The sequence below is a fragment of the Bos taurus genome, chromosome 8 (assembly GCF_002263795.3).
Source record: "Bos taurus isolate L1 Dominette 01449 registration number 42190680 breed Hereford chromosome 8, ARS-UCD2.0, whole genome shotgun sequence".
Lineage (NCBI taxonomy): Eukaryota > Metazoa > Chordata > Mammalia > Artiodactyla > Bovidae > Bos > Bos taurus.
The window spans coordinates 35,049,305-35,069,166 of record NC_037335.1 but is presented as its reverse complement, the minus strand read 5'-3'; the positions used below and the strand labels follow the sequence as shown (position 1 = coordinate 35,069,166).

Below are 19,862 nucleotides of genomic sequence, written 5' to 3'. Positions count from 1 at the left end.
TCAAGCCAAGAATAAGTCACCTGGTGTTTTAAGTTCTTATTTACTTAAGGATATGAGGGCAAAAGGAGAAGGCAATGGCAACCCACTCCAGTACTCTTGCCTGGAAAATCCCATGGACGGAGGAGCCTGGTAGGCTGCAGTCCATGGGGTCACTAAGAGTTGGACACAACTGAGCAATTTCACTTTCACTTTTCACTTTCATGCATTGGAGAAGGAAATGGCAACCTACTCCAGTGTTCTTGCCTGGAGAATCCCAGGGATGGGGGAGCCTAGTGGGCTGCACAGGCACACACGTCTGTGGGGTCGCACAGAGTCGGACACGACTGAAGTGACTTAGCATAGCATAGCATAGCATGAGGGCAAAAATCTTAAATCAAGACAAACAGAAAATCTAGGCAGTATACTAAGCATAGAGAATGACTATGCATTGTTTCAAACTAGGTAACTGGAGAAACTTAAAAAAATTAGTGTTGTTTCCATATATGACTTTTATTCCCATACAAATGACTCCCTATTGGGAAATCTGGCTTCAATTGCTACATTAAAACAGTGGGGAGAAGTTGCAACAAATGATTATAAAATACTCTCCAATAATTTATTTAAGATTTTCCTTACTAAATTTTAAAGTCATAAAGTATATGCTAAAGCACTGCTACATGGCCAGAATAAACACTGTAAAATAATAATAGCATAAAATAAATCCTCTAAAATAACGCTCATAATGTGACAAATGGAGAAGAGAGAATTAAGGTCTACCTTATTTTTAATCAAGAAAAAATAGTCTTATTTTTTAATAGGAATTAATCAGAACAGATTTTAACCTTGATATTCTAGACTTGACAAGCACAAAGGAAAATGCTGTGGTTTGATAAAAGGCAATGATACTACTAAGAAAAATGTAAAAGTACAACTTTCCTAATGTATTTTTAAGTCTGACTTAGGATTCTAGAATGATGATCTCATGTGTTTCCATTCAACACAACAGAGTTTTTTAAAGAGATGGACATGAGTGTGTCCATGTGTTCTTGGACAATGTCATGAGTGTCATGAGTTCTTATGGAACCCTCAGTTATCTGCTGCTCAGATCATTTCTGTGTTCATTTGAAGGGTGCAACAATCAAATTATTATTAAGAATTATAGTAGAAACTATTTTAGTGCACTGGAATGTAGAATGAAAAGTCGTTTTAAAAAGCACAGAAAACAAAATAAAATTTTAAGTTGTGAATACTAAATAAAACTTATGGATGTATAATTTTAAAAGTATTTTGCTTATTTCTGAAGTACATGAGTGTTAATGAGAGAGGCTTGCCACTATAATCACCTCCTTATGTTTTAATGTAGTTCTTTTACCCAGGTTTCTTGATTTCCTTTTCAGGATAGAAAGTATTTGCAAATATTCAGATACAGATAGGTAGAAGAAAATGTCCACATCTTCTTTTTCTTTTTTTCAAAAAAGAAGAAATATTTGAGAAGTTTTTCTGTGACAAATACTTTTGTGAATATTAATGACAAATTGCAGAACTTTTGGAAATTGAACTGAATGTTTTAATATAAAATAATTATTTTAAAATAGCAATAAAAAACCAAAATTATTTATATATGGATACATATATAAAAATAACTGGAAGCTTTTTTCAAAGTCTTTTCTAGCAAGAGACAATTTTGGAGAAGCAGGGATCCCTATGGTAACAGTGCAATTACCATGGATATGAACCAAGCCTTCATGTGTCTTCAATTTTTAGGAACCAGCACAAACTCTGGTTAAAAAGGGAATCTCAATAACTAAAATAGAGGCCGTGGTGGGTAGCCATCAGCAGAATAGTATAAAATCCTCTGTATTTAATCCTATTAGCATAGTCCCTGTCCCTTAAAGCCCACCTTGCCACTTACCATTTCTCAGTATCTACAACAAGATGCTCTGATTCTCTTTAAGCATGTGTTTTTTTACCTAAAACTTAACAAGTCAAGTAAGTTGTATTTCATCCTCAGCTAACTCTATAGTTGCTACAGGACTCAACACTAGATTGGTTGGTTTCTGTCTCTGCTCTTGCCCGATTGTTCACATATTGTGGAGAACTGTCTTTCTTCAACCTCATCTTATTACTTTTCCATGTTTTTTGTTCATGGGCAACATTTTAAGGCATTTATTTTTTTTCTGATACTAGAGTTTGTATTATAGGAGTGGTTTTCAGACTGGGTCAAAGTAGAAATGATTGCTCAAGTGTCTCTTTCAGAAACAAAGGGAGAGGGATGAGTAGGGGAGGATATCAGCTCCCATTTGTAGAGTCTCCCTGATATCACTTGATATTTGTTGGACAGTTAATCCAGTGTTCTGAGAACCTCAGACAGAGGAAGAAACATACAACAAACAGAACAATAAACAGGCAATTTTAAAAATTAATAAGAAAAACAATCAGGATAGTGTCCCTATTTTTTAATGAGCACCTGAAGAAGTACTGCTTAACTTAGGACAGCAGGCAAGAAATCAAGCAAGGAATGCCATGCTTAATTACAAAACATTCTTACAATATGTTAGTACTAAGAGAATGTCAGTAGATTTACCAGAATCCCTATTTAAATAATTTTCATAAAAGCATTTATTAATATATGTCAGATGAGAGTGGCTTAAATAAAAATATAGATAATACACTTTTCCACTAAACAGACACTTCACCATGTAGTCCAGTTACTGAAAATTGTAGAACCAAATTCAGTGTTGTTATTAGCAAATATGCAAGTCTTATGCCATGCTGGGAAGCAAATTACTAATATGACAATTTTTGTTCAATTCTAAGGATGTATGTTTAACAACTGTAACCAAGAAATTAAAAGACGCTTGCTCGTTGGAAGAAAAGCTATGACCAACCTAGATGGCATATTAAAAATCAGAGACATTACTTTGCCAAAAAAGGTCTGCCTAGTTAAAGCTATGTTTTTACCTGTAGTTGTGTATGGATGTGAGAGTTGGTCTATAAAGAAAGCTGAGTGTTGAAGAATTGATGCTTTTGAACTGTGGTGTTGGAGAAGACTCTTGAGAGTCCCTCAAACTGCAGGGAGATCCAACTAGTCCATCCTAAAAGAAATGAGTCCTGAATATTCATTGGAAGGACTGATGTTGAAGCTGAAACTCCAGGATTTTGGCCACCTGATGCGAAGAACTGACTCATTGGAAAAGCTCCTGATGCTGGGAAAGGTCGAAGGTGGGAGGAGAAGGGAACGACAGAAGATGAGATGGTTGGATGGCATCACTGACTCAATGGACATAAGTTTGAGCAAACTCTGGGAGTTGGTGATGGACAGGGAAGCCTGGTGTGCTGCAGTCCATGGGGTCACATAGAGTCGTACACGACTAAGCAACTGAACTGAACTGAACTGATGTTTAATAACTAGCCATCTTCCCAAGACGGAATGTACTGCCTTGAAAAGCTTTTCTGAACTCTGATCCTGAAGGTGAAATTAGGTGAGAGGAATAAGCAGATACAAAAATTAATGGAAGTTGAAATTATGTACCATTCAAGTCAGCCTGAATTCCAGATGTGATAACTCTGATTCTTAAAAGTTGAATCAACATTATACTGGTAGATTTTACCCTCCCATGACCATTTTAGAGGCTTTTAATGACTGCCATAATGTTGATTCAACTTATAAGAATCAGTTATCACATCTGGAATTCAGGCTGACTTGAGTGGTACATAATTTCAACTTCCATTAATTTTTGTATCTGCTTATTCCTCTCACCTAATTTCACCTTCAGGATCAGAGTTCAGAAAAGCTAGAAGAGTTGACTCATTAGAAAAGACTCTGATGCTGGGAGGGATTGGGGGGAGGAGGAGAAGGGGACAGCAGAGGATGAGATGGCTGGATGACATCACTGATTCGATGGACATGAGTCTGAATAAACTCCGGGAGTTGGTGATGGACAGGGAGGCCTGGTGTGCTGCGATTCATGAGGTGGCAAAGAGTTGGACATGACTGAGTGACTGAACTGAACTGAACTGAATGACTGCCATGAAATAAAATTAGGCACAATTTGTTGCCTAATTTACCCTTCCATGGTGGTGGAATTAAATCATTTCACTTCCAGGTAATTGTATACAACTGTTTTTGATCTCCATTCCTGTTTTTTGGGGATTTCCCTGGTGGCTCAGACAGGAAAGCGTCTGCCTGCAATGCGGGAGACCCGGGTTTGATTCCTGGGTCAGGAAGATCCCCTGGAGAAGGAAATGGCAATCCACTCCAGCACTCTTGCCTGGAAAATCCCATGGATGGAGGAGCCTGATAGGCTATAGTCCATGGGGTCCCAAAGAGTCGAACACGACTGAGCGACTCCACTTCACTTCACTTTCTGTTTGTTAAGAAAAGAGGTTATGTTTAATTAATTACTGTATAAATGATACTAGTTGGCATGTTTGTGGCACTTAAAGTATTACATCTCTTAAAAAGTAAAACCGAGCGAACACATGGAAGCTTCCACCACATAAGGAAGAAAAAACAACAACAAACTGGCATAGGAGAGGGTGTTGTTTCATATCAATTCAAAGAGTAAAAAGCTGAACAAAGATGATGCTGAAAACCCTAACAAAAGAAACTCATCTAAGACAAGGAGACTCTTAAGAAAAATGAAATGATTATTTTTATGGTCCTTAATATGAATCTTATTCTGTATCAGGTAAGACTGAAGAACTAAAAGGATTATTACAAGAATGTTATTCATTTTCAATTGGAAAGTGTACTATTTTAAATTTAGATACTTGTCTTGTATCTTTTCCCTTCTTAATGTTGTTTGGATCTAAAGATACTTGGGAAATGAATAACAGTTCATGTGTAGCTTTTCCAAGGCTTTTGTTTTGGGGGCCTATGTTACTGCTATGCCAAGCAAATAAGTCGCACCTCAGATTACCTGGTGACAGAATAAAACTATTTTTAAATAAAAAATAATATTGCCAAAATATGCCTTTGGAAATGAGACTCCAGATTTTGAATTACATAAATACTATGATGCTCATTTTCACAATAACCATTTGATTGATTTGAGCAGACTTTAGGCTGCTGTAACAAACCAAGAACATAAAAACAAACAAAACACAGCAACTCAGTGGCTTAAGACAAATAATTTGCTTCTTGATCTTTAAACTGGCTCTGGACCTTGCCATAGCAGCTCTCTTCCATGAGGTGACTCAGGGATCCAGGACTATATACTACTGTTATTTCAAACTGATGCCACTTCTGTAGAGGCAGAGAGAAACTATAAAGTTTATAGTGTTTTCACCTCACCTGCCCCAAAGTGGCACACTTTTTTAGCTTTCCTTGGCTAGAAATAATCACATGGCCACACCTAACTGTAAAGTAGAGGAAAAACAGTATCTCTCTATTACTCAAGAATGAAAGGAAACCCTAATATCAATGGATACTAACAAAGTCTCTCACACTGTCCAACAATCTGCTATCTCAGCAAGGTAAATAGAAACAATGAAAAGCCTAAAACAAACGTTGAGAAATTTAGTCAATACCAATTTTAAATATAAAGAAATAAAAGCACCTGAATTACACAGCACACACAAAATGACAGTATGTGAATTCAGTCACAACATTTTTAAATTACCTCAACTCTATTAGATTGTTTACACAAATAAGTTACTCAGTAAGATATGAGAGAATAAGTAAGTGAATTGATGATAGTATGATTCCTCTCTTTGGTCTCTAAACATGTATTTTACATTCACATCATAGAAAACTAACATTGAAAATAATTTTAATAACTGTACATGGCTTTAAAATTTACAAAATATTTCTTTAAAAATTTTCATTGAAGTATAGTTGATATACAAAAGCATTCTGATTAAAAAATGGGTAAAAGGGACTTCCCTAGTGGTCCGGTGGTTAAGAATATGCCTGAAAATGCAGCAGACACTGATTCGATCCCCGGCCCAAGAGCTAAAATCCCATATGCCATGGGGCAACTAAATCCACATGCCACGACTACTGAGCCTATACACTGTGGAGCCTGTGAGTCACAGCTACTGAAACTTGTGTGGTCTAGAGCCCATTCTCTGCAACTAGAGAAGCCACTCCAAGCAGAGAGGAGCCTCCACTTGCCACAGCAAGTGACTGTAGCCATGAAATTAAAAGATGCTTGCTCCTTGGAAGAAAAGCCAGCACAGTGTTCGTCAACAGGTGAATGATAGAGAGCCTTAAGTATATACTGACAATTAAATATTACTCAGCCATAAAAGGAATGAACTTTTGTCGTCTGAAGCAACATTGATGGACTTGAAGGTATTGTGCTGAGTGAAATAAATCAGAGAAAGACAAATGCTGTATGATATCAATTATATCATATTTTTGGACTCTCAAAATCCATATTTGGACTCTCAAAATCCATACTGAACTAATGAATATAAGAAGGAAAGAAGCAGACTTATGGATACAGTCACCACTAGAGAAGGGGGAGAGGCAGATAGGGGTAGGAGACTAAGAGGTACAAACTCTTAAATATAAAGTAAGCTACAAGGATATGTTGTACAATATAGGGGATATAGCCAATGTTTTATGATAACTACAAGTGGAGTAAAACAAAATATTTATATATGTATATATGTTTCCTAACGCAAAACTGTAAAGTAGGTATATGTGTATGTCTTGTTTCTTTCAGTTTTTATACACTACATAAGACCTTTAGAAAACACATAGTATTTTAACACCAAATATATAATTCTTGATGAGAGAATACTGTATAACGTACAGGTATTTTGGTATATGTCCAAGAAATATTTTTAATCCCTCTGTATCAGAGACAGCACTCAGTTCTTAGAAAACACAATACTCAGTTGAACATTTTATATTATTATTATAAAGAAAGTCCATGACTAATACTAAGCACATGAATGTAATCTGCAAGTTTTCAATAATACTATTTAAAAAAATCGGGACGGCCAAACTAAAAAATTGCAGTAGTAAACTGAGAACACAAATGAGAGAATGAAACATGCATTAATCACCATAGTCTAACTAAAGGGCTATGTGGGCTTCCAGTATGTAAATTCTGTTTTGGTTAATAATGACCTGAATATGAATATTTATATATATTAGGTAGATATAAATATGATATAAAAGATAGATATATGTGATATAAAATGTATATGAAACACACAATTTGGGTGTAGACTATGACAAGCTACCCACCTTGGATTTAAAGTAAGTAGGCTTTTCATCTTCCTAAGACATCACCAACTCAATGGACATGAATATAAGCAAGCTCCAGGAGTTGGTGATGGACAGGGAGGCCTGGCAAACTGCAGTCCATGGGGTCGCCAAGAGTCAGACATGACTGAGCAACTGAACTGAACTGAAATAACTATATAGTACAAAAGGCTAAATCTCATTTTAACTACTTCAGTATCACTTTCCTTAAAGGATGCAACCAGAGTTGTTATTAAACATGTAAAAATGGATATTACCGAAAGCATACTGGGGTGAATCTTTTTTGAGAAGACATCTCAGTGAAGTCTTTGGAATCCTAGAAATAGACTGAAATCTCAGCATCATAATTAAGTGATTGTAGATGAACTAACCAAGCTCTCTGACCCTTTGTCTCCTCAGCTATAAAATGGAGATCAAAATGCATGCCTCAGAGTATGATCGGAAGGTAGAAATGAGGGTACGTACATTAAAAAAGAGCACCTGGCAAAGCACCTGATACACAATGAATCCTTACATAATTATGAATGTGTTATTATTCTGACCTCTTAAAAGGTCCAAACTCCAGGTGCAGAAACTAAAATTTATGAATTGGAACAGATTGCTGCAATTGCACACACAGATACAAAATTCAGTGAATCATAAACCTTAAACACATTATTTTATGTAAGTGAAAAAATGCTGCAATAAGGCTTTCTGTAAATATTTTCAACTACAATGTGGGCAATGTTAGCTCTTCATATGGAAGAAAACTTTTATTACTGGCATTTAGTTCCAGAACAAATATTATTTTTTTAGCCTGAGAGTTATACAATAATTGAATAGAATACATTTTGATCTATTTAATTTGTAACAGTTTGCATGTTATCATTTACATTTCAATACTATTCCAGTTTGAATTTTGATTTTACTTTCTTTTCTCTGAATTACACTCCAAAAACAATTTTGTAGACTATATCAGTATTAGCTGAAACAAATTATGAATTATATCTTAAACATCCTCCATGTTCAGGTCATTTTTTTCTATTAAAACTCATAGAAGCAAACAATATAGAAATTAAATATTAGGTTTGAGCTTTTAGTAGAGTGAGTACAGGTGAGATCCTAAATAAGTTAATTAAAAATATTTCTTGGCGAACTACTAAAAACAGAGCAATATTTAAAGGAGGCTGTGGTAAATAGCCTAAGAGGCTATTGCTACCTCATTTAACAAGCCTGCAAAAATGCTAAGTAGAAAATATACACACAATAGAGCACATAATAGCAAAAGTTAAAGTGCTAAACTTTGTGATCCTGAAAATAAAGAGTTCAGAGAGGGCACAATCAAACCACAATATTTAAAGCAATGAAGAATTCCAGGAGAAAATGGGAGTTGGACTTGAACTTGGCCTTGAGGGATGAATAGAATATGGGTGTACAGGCAGTTTGTTCACAGAAGCTGAAATAGTGATAATGAGGGCTTGCAAGGAAAGAATATAGCTTTGAGGTTTTTTTGGTAGGTTTTCAAGGAAGACTGCTTTTCAGTTAGTGTGGCTGAACTCAATTACTACATACATAACTGTTTAGGGGTAAATATCCTTATAGGCGATATGGCAGGATAAAGGAGTATGAAGATAAGTGCTGATTTGATGAACCATCTGTTTTATGAGATGGATTAGAAATGAGATAAATTAGAAGACAGACCCAAAAGATAAGTGTGATGATGAAAACCACAAGAGCACACTGTCAACTTAAATGAAGAAAGGCTGGTAGAATTCAGAGAAGAGGGATAATTACAGGAGGCACATCCAGATCCCACAAATACAACCAAGAGAAGGTTTAGTTTAGAGAAAATATCCAGGAACCATTGGTGTTATGATTCTGTATTCCAGTTTTCATCACAATAAATCAAATACTTAAGCAAAGTTTTCTACAGTATTTGTAGAAAGTGATGAAGGGATTGAATGTTAATCCTAATCCTCATCCTGCTGCTAAATCGCTTCAGTCGTGTCCGACTCTGTGCGACCTCATAGACGGCAGCCCACCAGGCTCCCCTGTCCCTGAGATTCTCCAGGCAAGAACACTGGAGCGGGTTGCCATTTCCTTCTCCAATGCATGAAAGTGAAAAGTGAAAGTGAAGTCGCTCAGTCGTGTTGGACTCTTAGCGACCCCATGGACTGCAGCCCACCAGGCTCCTCCGTCCATGGGATTTTCCAGGCAAGAGTACTGGAGTGGGATGCCATTGCCTTCTCTGAATCCTCATCCTAGGATAGATAAATAGTGTCAGCTTTGTTATCATTTGAAAGATGGTATAGATTGGATACGGCCTGAAGTTGCACAGAATAGTCATGCTAGAACGACCAGAAGACCACAGGTTTGGAAATCCTTGGAAGTGTTTGTGAGGAACAGATAATGAACAATAACAAAGACACGTGGAACTCTCACCACCCTCCCATGTATCCCAGCAATATCTAGTTAATAGTAAAGAGTGATATTTAAGACTGTACTCCTGCAAGGTATCTAGTTAGAATTTTATATTACTGTTGGCTGAGTATTATAGAAAGGGTGACTCTAGTAATCAGGAAAAGTTGTAGACTCTCAGACCACAAAAATAAAAATCCAAGCCAGAGTATTATTGAGAAAAAAATAAGATTTAAAAAATGAGATTAACTATGTTTTACAGTCTTGCAAAGATTCAGAACATTATAGGATCCCAATAGATGAATTTGAATGTGAGGAATGTTTCTATAGTATATGGAGGGGAAAAGGTGACTGGATGGGATGTAAATGAATATAAACCTGAAGTTTGGAAAAATATAACTTATAGAAAAACTTCTACCTCAACTAATCATCTTTTTAATTAAACAGTCTATCTTTCCATGTATGTACCAGGCAGATACTATAGAAATTTCAAGAGTTTTAATGTTGAAAAGTACAGTGCCTTCAGTGTATTTCTAGTTCTATATTACATAAAGTATAATATCAACACTGTAGCAATAAAAACCTTTTTAAAAATTCAGCTATCATACTCAGGTTTCTGTGGTTTTTATTTTGTTGTTGATCTCTTTTAAAAGAAAAACATTTCTAGTTGATACTCTCTGCATTTTAACTGAAACCTTTTATCCTATCTGAGACTCTTCCAGTGGTGATTTTTGTTTCCTTGAGAAACAAATGCTACTTCTCCTTGGAATATTCTCCTGACCCATAAAGTTGAATTTTTAAGAAGTATCTGGACTTAACAGATGATCCCATATGAGTTAAGATGGAATTGACCTTCTCCTAACAGCCCTAAGGAGATTCAATCTTAGGTGATGGAAATGAGGAGAGAATTAAGAAAAATGATTAAGCTTGAGATAGGAAGAAAGATAACCTCCAAAAATTTGTGGCTAAAGAAATGAAAATATTGACAGTACTATTGAAAAAACAAAGTGTCTTACCAGAATTCTGAAGTCACCAGATGATCCAAGAGTCCAAGCCTAATTAGAAAAAAAGAGAAAAAAAGTTACTTTTCTGTTTTTAAAATAGACACACAATATTTTTTATAATTCTATAATGTCATTGCATTTATAAAATTGTAGATTGATGAAAATAGATTAGGAAACCATTTTTTCCAGGCTTTCACTTAAATTGAAGTATTTACTTAATCTCATATTGTGCCATGCAAAGACAAAAAAGATAGTCTAGATCTTGAAAATACATTTCCAACTATTCAGGTGACCATAATTATTCAGCACAATTCTTTAAAATCTCAAAAAGGTAGACTGTTACTAAATAAACTTGAAATCTTATGATATTTATTACATGCATTTATTTTTCTTATGGGAGAGGTGATCTAAAGCTTCATTTTAAAAAGTATTTTCTCATTTTTTTGCCTTTGTTGATTATCAGACAGTAATTAGTTTTGACTTTGATTCATCTTTGAAAATTAAATCCATGAGATATTATAATGACAAAAATAAAAAAGGTTTTACTTTCAAATTATATCAAAATGCAGCCTCTATGTTTTTAAGGTATGTGAAGTTCAGATGAAAGGCAGTATCTGAATAGCACAAATCCCTGAGAAGACCTAGCACCTGCTGTGGGATGCAAAGGTTTTAAAAATGTTGTCTTGTGTAAAGGCAACGGCAAACACTTTGAAGCCTTTTGTAAATATGACTGCCTGCCTCTTTGTTTGAGCAGAAATATTGAACTTCTAACCACTATTACTGTAAAATAAAGGAGATTATTTTTTAAACGTATGATCATCTTTTCCTTTTGTCTTAGGAATTAAGTTGGAAATTATATATCATATAAGTATTGAAAAAACTATCTTTATGTAAAAGAGAGTGAAAAATAACAATAAACATGACAATTTAACACTGTGTATACAGTTTTCTGTGTCAGTAAATACGTGTTCGCATCTTTTGTCATAACATTTAAATTAGGTTATCTGGTCAGAATTAAGTGCATAATGCTGGACCACTAACTGGTAACAAACTGGCCAGAATGAATCTATTAAAATTCCTTTTCTAGGGCTTAGACTCATTTGACAAGACCAGTGGTTCACTTGAGAGGAGCAAGCAGTGGATTTTGTTGAACTATGATAAAGCTTTTTGGAATCTCTAGCCTGGGTTCAAAGGTACAAAATCTCTGTCCTTGGATTTTAGTTCTTCTCATGAGAGGCATAGAAAATATTTGGTATATTTTCTTTCCTTTTCACAAATATAAGTTACTGATTTATAGGTTCAGTTCAGTTGCTCAGTCGTGTCCAACTCTTTGCAACTCCATAGACTGCAGAACACCAGGCTTCCCTGTCCATCAGCAACTTACAGAGCTTGCTCAAACTCACATCAATTGAATTGGTGATGCTATCCAACCATCTCACCCTCTGTTGCCCTCCTCTCCTGCCTTCAGTCTTTTCCAGCATCAGGGTCTTATTTTCTAGTGAGTCAGTTCTTCGCATCAGGTGCCAATGTACTGGAGCTTCAGCTTCAGCATCAGTCCTTCTGATGAATATTCAGGACTGAGTTCCTTTAGGATTGACTGGTTTGATTTCCTTGCAGTCCAAGGGACTCTGAAGAGTCTTCTCCAATACCACAGTTCAAAAGCATCAGTTCTTTGGTGCTTAGATTTCTTTTGGAGAAGGAAATGGCAACCCACTCCAGTATTCTTGCCTGGAGAATTCCATGGGCAATGGAGCCTGGCTGGCTACAGTTCATGGAGTCACAAAGACTCAGATACAACTGAGTGACTATCACTCATTCAGCTTTCCTTATGGTCCAACTGTCATATCCATACATGACTACTGGAAAAACCATAGCTTTGACTATACGGATCTTTGATGGCAAAGTAATGTCTCTACTTTTTAATATGTTGTTCTAGTTTGTCATAGCCTATAAATCATGCAAGAAACTTGCAGAAGTGCAAATGTATATAGCTCAACAAATTATCACAAAATGAATGCTCATGTAATCAACAATCAGATCAAGAACTAGAATGCAACTAACACACAGAGGCCCACAGCATGGTCTGTCACTGTATATGTGTGTATACACACATGTATATATACAGCATGCATACAAGTACTGTATATATATACAGGACATATACAAAAACAGTATACATGCATATGTGAAAGCGTTAGCTGCTAATCATGTCTGACTCTCTGGGACCTCGTGGGCTAGAGACTGCCAGGCTCCCCTGTCAGTGGAACTCTATGCAAGAACACTAGACTGGGTAGCCATTCCCTTCTCCAGGGGATCTTCCCGACTCAGGGAATGAAACTCGGTCTCCCGCATTGCTGGAAGATTCTTTACTGTCTGAGTCATCATACACATACATAAATACATATAAACTCACTTGATTACTTCTTGTGGGTTATGCTAAAGCACAGATTCAAATAAAATGCAAACCATTTGAGTCAATACAGAGGCATATGATGTGATTGTGGAAATGCAGCACTAATGTCACAAATTCATAATTTTGCATGGCATATTGACAAAGTGTTGTCAGAGAGGGAAAACACTTTGGGCATGTCATTGAGCATATTGTATATTGTAATCTATATATGTCTGTTTTGTTTTTTGTTCATCCTATGGTTTTGCCTTAGTTTTGAACTTCATAAAATTGAAAGAACACACTGTATTTTTGTCTATATTTAGTTTCTTTTCCTTAACATGTCTGTGATTCATTCATCTTGTTGTTTGTAACTATAATTATTTTTGTTACTCTATAGAATTTCATTGGATAAACACTACGTCATTTATATTTTCAATCCTCTATTGACAGTATGGATTGTTTCTACTTATCATGAATAATTCTATAAGAGGCATCCTTTTATACATGTACACATATTTTTTCTTGGATATTTCCTAGAAATAATTTACTAAAGTTAAAAAAAAAATACATATGTTCTTCTTTAGCAGACATTGCCAAATAGTGTATCAAAGTTGCCATTGTTGCACAGATTCACCAGAATATACTTTTATTTTGCTTAACTTTAGTCATCACTTTAGTTTACTGTGTAGTATAATTATACTTTTGATTTACATTTCAGTATTAATGTGTTTTAGTGCATTTTCATATATTTGCCATATATTTAAACATAATTAATACAAATACAGTTTTTCATTTAAGGAGACACTTTTCAATTTGCTTGTCCACCTAATGTGGGTTGTCTTCTCCTTATTAATTTGCTGAAGTGTTTTATGTAGTCTAGATATTATCTTTTGTTGATTATATTTGGTGAAATACGTTTCCGCCTCCACATCTCACCCTTTTATTCACGTTTTGTGCCTCTTGTTGCAAATCAATTCTAAGTTTTACAGCAAATTTAACCATCTCTGTCTTTTTGTGGCACATGCATTACACAGAATGATCATATATAATATAATCTTTTCTATCTTCTTATGAAACTAAAGTTTGTTATTGCATTCTTCTGCCTCTCACATCTAATCCAAAACCTACCTGAAATTAATGTTTTGCTTTGTGTGATTTGTTATAAAATGTTACTATTTTCCAGATTGATGCAATAAAATTTACTGAAAATATCTTACTTCTGTCACTGTTATGTAAAGATAATTTTTCCATAAATTAATTGTCCACAGATACTTGGGTGTTTCTATTAATAGATATCAACATATTCCATTTAACTATTTGTCTGTATCACATGTATCTATATCGTGTTTTATCTCAACATGATGTAGGTAGAAGAGTGGGATCCTCAACCTTTTTCTTAACAGTTTATTGACTATTTAAAAATATAATCCACATAACATAAAATTCACTGTTCTAAACTGGATAATTTAATGACTCATATTATGTTTACAATAAATATTTCATAAACATTATCATGAGTTCCAGAACATTTCCAAACTCTGAAAAGGAAACCCTATACCTATGAGCAGTCAATATCATTTCTCTCTTATCCACTTCCCCTGGCAACCTCTAATCTGCCTCTCTGGATTTGCCTATTCTCGACTTTCATACAAATGGAATTACACAATTTGAAGACATTTCTGTCTATCTTATTTCACTTAGCATAATGTGTTCAAGGTTCATCTATTTGTAGCATATAGCAATATTTATTTCACTTTTATGGTTAAATAATATTCCATTGAATGTATATAGTATTTCTATTTTCTACAACACTTGTCTGTAAGAATAAAATTGACTTTCTATTGACCTTATACTGAGCAAACTTAATTCACCTATGTATTCTTTTCAATCTATTATCTGCACTCTCACATTATACACAATAATGGTTTCATATATTTCATTTAAATCTCTGAGCTTTAAAAACCTGCCTATATACATGTATTTATGCATTCATGTATGTATGCACATGGACATGAATGTGTGTATGCATTTTGAATCACTGCACCCACTAGGAACACCAGAACAATGAACAGAAGTGGTGTTCCTAGACACCCTTCTTTTGATCTCAAAAGCAAACCTACCATTAAGTCCACTGTTTGTTGTAGGTGTTTGGTAGATTTTTTTTTTTTAATCATAATGAGAAAGATTCCCTCTATTTCCTTTACTTTGAGCTTCAGCTATACAGGACTTTTTATTATTCATTGCAATAATAGAATGCAACTGCATAGATCATCTTATTCTTTCATCACATTTTGGTTAAATTTTAACTATAAGTTTACTTTAAGCAACATTTTATTTTTTTAAAAGCTATTTCCAACATCTTTTAGCATTTTCAGGATTTACAGAGACTTAACTTCTATTCCTGATATGAGTTATTCTTAATGGCTCTTTTTTTTTTTTTTTTTTTAAACTTGGTCAGTAACATTGATATCTATGACTTTTATCAGCTTATTCAAACAGCAACTTTTAGTTTTGCTGATCATCTCTACTGTATATTTGGTACATTGTACAATATTTTTCATTATATTACCTCCTGATTTTTATTATTTCTCCCTTCTACATTTGAGTTAAATGTACTGTTTTCCCTCAACTTGAGGTGGATGTTAATAACCAATTTTCTGCCTTATTTTTTCTTATATGTGTTTTGAAGTATGTTTCACTCTAACATTTGTTTTACTTTTTTAATATAGTAGCTTAATTTTTATTCATTTCTAAGCATTTTAAAGTTGAAATTTTACTCAAAAAGCGTTCCAAAATAATATTTTAATTTCTTAATAGCTGGAGATTTTCTGATTCAAATAACTTGTACACAAAGCACTTACTCAACATGATGTCAACCCTCTACAGTATATTGAAACTTGTTATATGATTCAGCATCTGATCAATTTTCATAAACGGTCTATGTGTCCTTTATAATGATATATATTCTGCAATTATATGCATTGACCTATACATATAAATTAAGCATGTTAATAATGTTGCTCATTCAGATACTGGAAGATACATATTGTATACTCCCACTGTGATTTTAAGTTTGTCTTTTTTTTTCTTTTAGTTTCACCTCTTACAGAGAAGGCAATGGCACCCCACTCCAGTACTCTTGCCTGGAAAATCCCATGGATGGAGGAGCCTGGTGGGCTGCAGTCCATGGGGTCACGAAGAGTTGGACACGACTGAGCAACTTCACTTTTACTTTTCACTTTCATGCATTGGAGAAGAAAATGGCAACCCACTCCAGTGTTCTTGCCTGGAGAATCCCAGGGACAGGGGAGCCTGGTGGGCTGCCGTCTATGGGGTTGCACAGAGTCAGACACGACTGAAGCAACTTAGCAGCAGCAGTCAGAGTTGCCATCTCATCCAGGGATAGTCAAAGGAGGATTTAACTGAGGTGCATACATATACCAAACAGGAAAAAAAAAAAAATCCTGTGCAATGACACAAAAGGCAATGTATTCTGTGTAGCTAGGGCCTGAGCAGGTGGTGGAAAGAGGTATGACTGATATTTAAAGACACGACTTAAAACCGGATATGAAGAGCTTGATAATATAAGACTTTAATAGTTAGCTAGCAATTTCAAGATAAGGCAGAGAAGATTTTGGAGTAGCGTTCTGATGAACTAAACTAACATGAAGCAACTTGGAGTAGATGGTAAAGAGATATGAAAAGTAAAATTTTAAATGAGTTTTAGAATCCAATAGTGTCTCTTTGCAGGTTGCTCTAGTAAACTACTGAACATGTAGGTCTGGAGTTCAGGAGAAAGTTATAACTTTATAATCTGACCTAGATTTGGGATTTATCAGTGTTTTAGTGGTAAATGAGGCATGGGAGAAAAGGAGGACACAAAAGTGATGATCAGTAATGGATACTTAAGGGAACCTCAACAATTACTGGCATAGGCAGCAAAAATGCAATAAGCAAAATTGGTTGAGAAACTTAATAGATGTAGAAGGAGCAATGAGTCAAGAACAAGTGACATCAGCAATTTGAAATGTTTTTCAGAGTGTTCCAAGATGATGACAACAAAATTTGGCCTTCACTATTGCCTACAGTCAGAGACATTCAAGCAGAATGTTGAGATTAAAAGTTTAACACTTTGAGTGATGAATGGTGAAATAGTTCACCAAATGTATGATTTCTTTTTTGAATTTCTCTGAAAAAAGGAAGGGACAGAATCAGGGTTGGAGTGTGGTGACAGAGTCAAGGAAAGGTGCCTCTTTATGCACAAGTTATGTTCAAAATTTTAGGTCATCAGAGAGCCTCACGCGTATTCTTAGTCTGCTTTAAAAATATCTGGCAGACTTCTAAGAATACTCATTGTACTTGTTTCTCCTTTTCTTTTCAGATAAGTGTATAACACAGAGCTTTCATATTTAAACTAGTGGCTTCCACCATGTGGATATGTCCCTTAAAAACATCATCTACTTTCACCTCTTTTATTAGCTGCTGTTGATCAAGGATATATGTCAAGTAGCTTTCTCTGGTACTTGTGGGATTATATTAACTACACTTGCTAAAATTTCAAGTATCTTTTTTATGTTATACATACTCATTATACAGCTATACAGAGACATAAAATCAACTCTATTGTCACTGTTTTTCTTTAGTTTCTGATAATTACTGAGCATAATTGTACTTTTGTCTAAGTCACTCCAATTATTCCAAATAGTGTCCATTTTGTATTTGTTTGTTTTTAGTCGCTCAGTTGCATCTGACTCTTTTGCAAGCCCATAGACTGAAGTCCCAGGCTTCTCTATCCATGGAATTTCCCAGGCAATAATATTGGAATGGGTTGTCAATTTCCTTCTCCAGGGGATCTTCCCAACCCAGGGATCAAACCTGCATCTCCTGCATTAGCAGGTAGATTCTTTACCACTACCACTAAGCTACCAGAAAAGCCCATCCATTTTGCATACTCTTATTGTGAATATATATATTTTCCTTTCAGTTAACCCTTAGAATACTCTATTCGTCCTTTGATTTAACTTTCCATTCTTTCTGCACTCACAGGCTCACAGATATTCAGAAGGCAATTATTAAATAAATCAGTAAGTTTGAATGAAAAAAGTAAATGCACAAAAGAATAAAATTGTTTTATGTAAATGGAAAGTCACCAGCCAAATGCATATTTCAGTTCCTTCAGAGGAAAGTGGTCATATTATAAGGCTAAGGACACTGATATCAAAAAGAATCTGTGTATCGAACCTGGACTGGCAATTCGTTTCATACATGATATTATACATGTTTCAATGCCATTCTCCCAAGTCTTCCCACCCTCTCCCTCTCCAACAGAGTCCATAAGACTGTTCTATACATCAGTGTCTCTTTTGCTGTCTCGTACACAGGGTTATTGTTACCATCTTTCTAAATTCCATATATATGCGTTAGTATACTGTATTGGTGTTTTTCTTTCTGGCTTACTTCACTCTGTGTAATAGGCTCCAGTTTCATCCACCTCATTAGAACTGATTCAAATGTATTCTTTTTAATGGCTGAGTAATACTCCATTGTGTATATGTACCACTGCTTTCTTAGCCATTCATCTGCTGATGGACATCTAGGTTGCTTCCATGTCCTAGCTATTATAAACAGTGCTGCGATGAACATTGGGGTACATGTGTCTCTTTCCCTTCTGGTTTCCTCAGTGTGTATGCCCAGCAGTGGGATTGCTGGATCATAAGGCAGTTCTCTTTCCAGTTTTTTAAGGAATCTCCACACTGTTCTCCATAGTGGCTGTACTAGTTTGCATTCCCACCAACAGTGTAAGAGGGTTCCCTTTTCTCCACACCCTCTCCAGCATTTATTGCTTGTAGACTTTTGGATCACAGCCATTCTGAGTGGCATGAAATGGTACCTCATAGTGGTTTTGATTTGCATTTCTCTGATAATGAGTGATGTTGAGCATCTTTTCATGTGTTTGTTAGCCATCTGTATGTCTTCTTTGGAGAAATGTCTATTTAGTTCTTTGGCCCATTTTTTGATTGGGTCGTTTATTTTTCTGGAGTTGAGCTGTAGGAGTTGCTTGTATATTTTTGAGATTAGTTGTTTGTCAGTTGCTTCATTTGCTATTATTTTTTCCCATTCTGAAGGCTGTCTTTTCACCTTGCTAATAGTTTCCTTTGATGTGCAGAAGCTTTTACTTTTAATTAGGTCCCATTTGCTTATTTTTGCTTTATTTCCAATATTCTGGGAGGTGGGTCATAGAGGATCCTGCTGTGATGTATGTCAGAGAGTGTTTTGCCTATGTTCTCCTCTAGGAGTTTTATAGTTTCTGGTCTTATGTTGAGATCTTTAACCCATTTTGAGTTTATTTTTGTGTATGGTGTTAGAAAGTGTTCTAGTTTCATTCTTTTACAAGTGGTTGACCAGATTTCCCAGCACTACTTGTTAAAGAGACTGTCTTTAATCCATTGTATATTCTTGCCTCCTTTGTCAAAGATAAGGTGTCCATATGTGCATGGATTTATCTCTGGGCTTTCTATTTTGTTCATTGATCTATATTTCTGTCTTTGTGCCAGTACCATACTGTCTTGATAACTGTGGCTTTGTAGTAGAGCCTGAAGTCAGGTAGGTTGATTCCTCCAGTTCCATTCTTCTTTCTCAAGATAGCTTTGGCTATTCGAGGTTTTTTGTATTTCCATACAAATTGTGAAATTATTTGTTCTAGCTCTGTGAAGAATACCATTGGTAGCTTGATAGGGATTGCATTGAATCTATAAATTGCTTTGGGTAGTATACTCATTTTCACTATATTGATTCTTCCAATCCATGAACGTGGTATATTTCTCCATCTATTAGCGTCCTCTTTGATTTCTTTCACCAGTGTTTTATA

General features: G+C 35.2%; 1 protein-coding gene across 20 annotated transcripts in view; it reads right to left on the bottom strand.

Moving 5' to 3' along the window:
* Window positions 1-19,862, bottom strand: part of PTPRD (protein tyrosine phosphatase receptor type D) — a 2,536,342-nt gene that overhangs the window by 1,534,580 nt on the left and 981,900 nt on the right. For all 20 annotated transcript variants that reach the window (XM_059889411.1, XM_059889419.1, XM_059889414.1 and 17 more), the window contains exon 6: window positions 10,615-10,653. The gene's annotated coding sequence lies outside the window, so the exon portion shown is untranslated. The remainder of the gene's footprint in view (window positions 1-10,614; window positions 10,654-19,862) is intronic.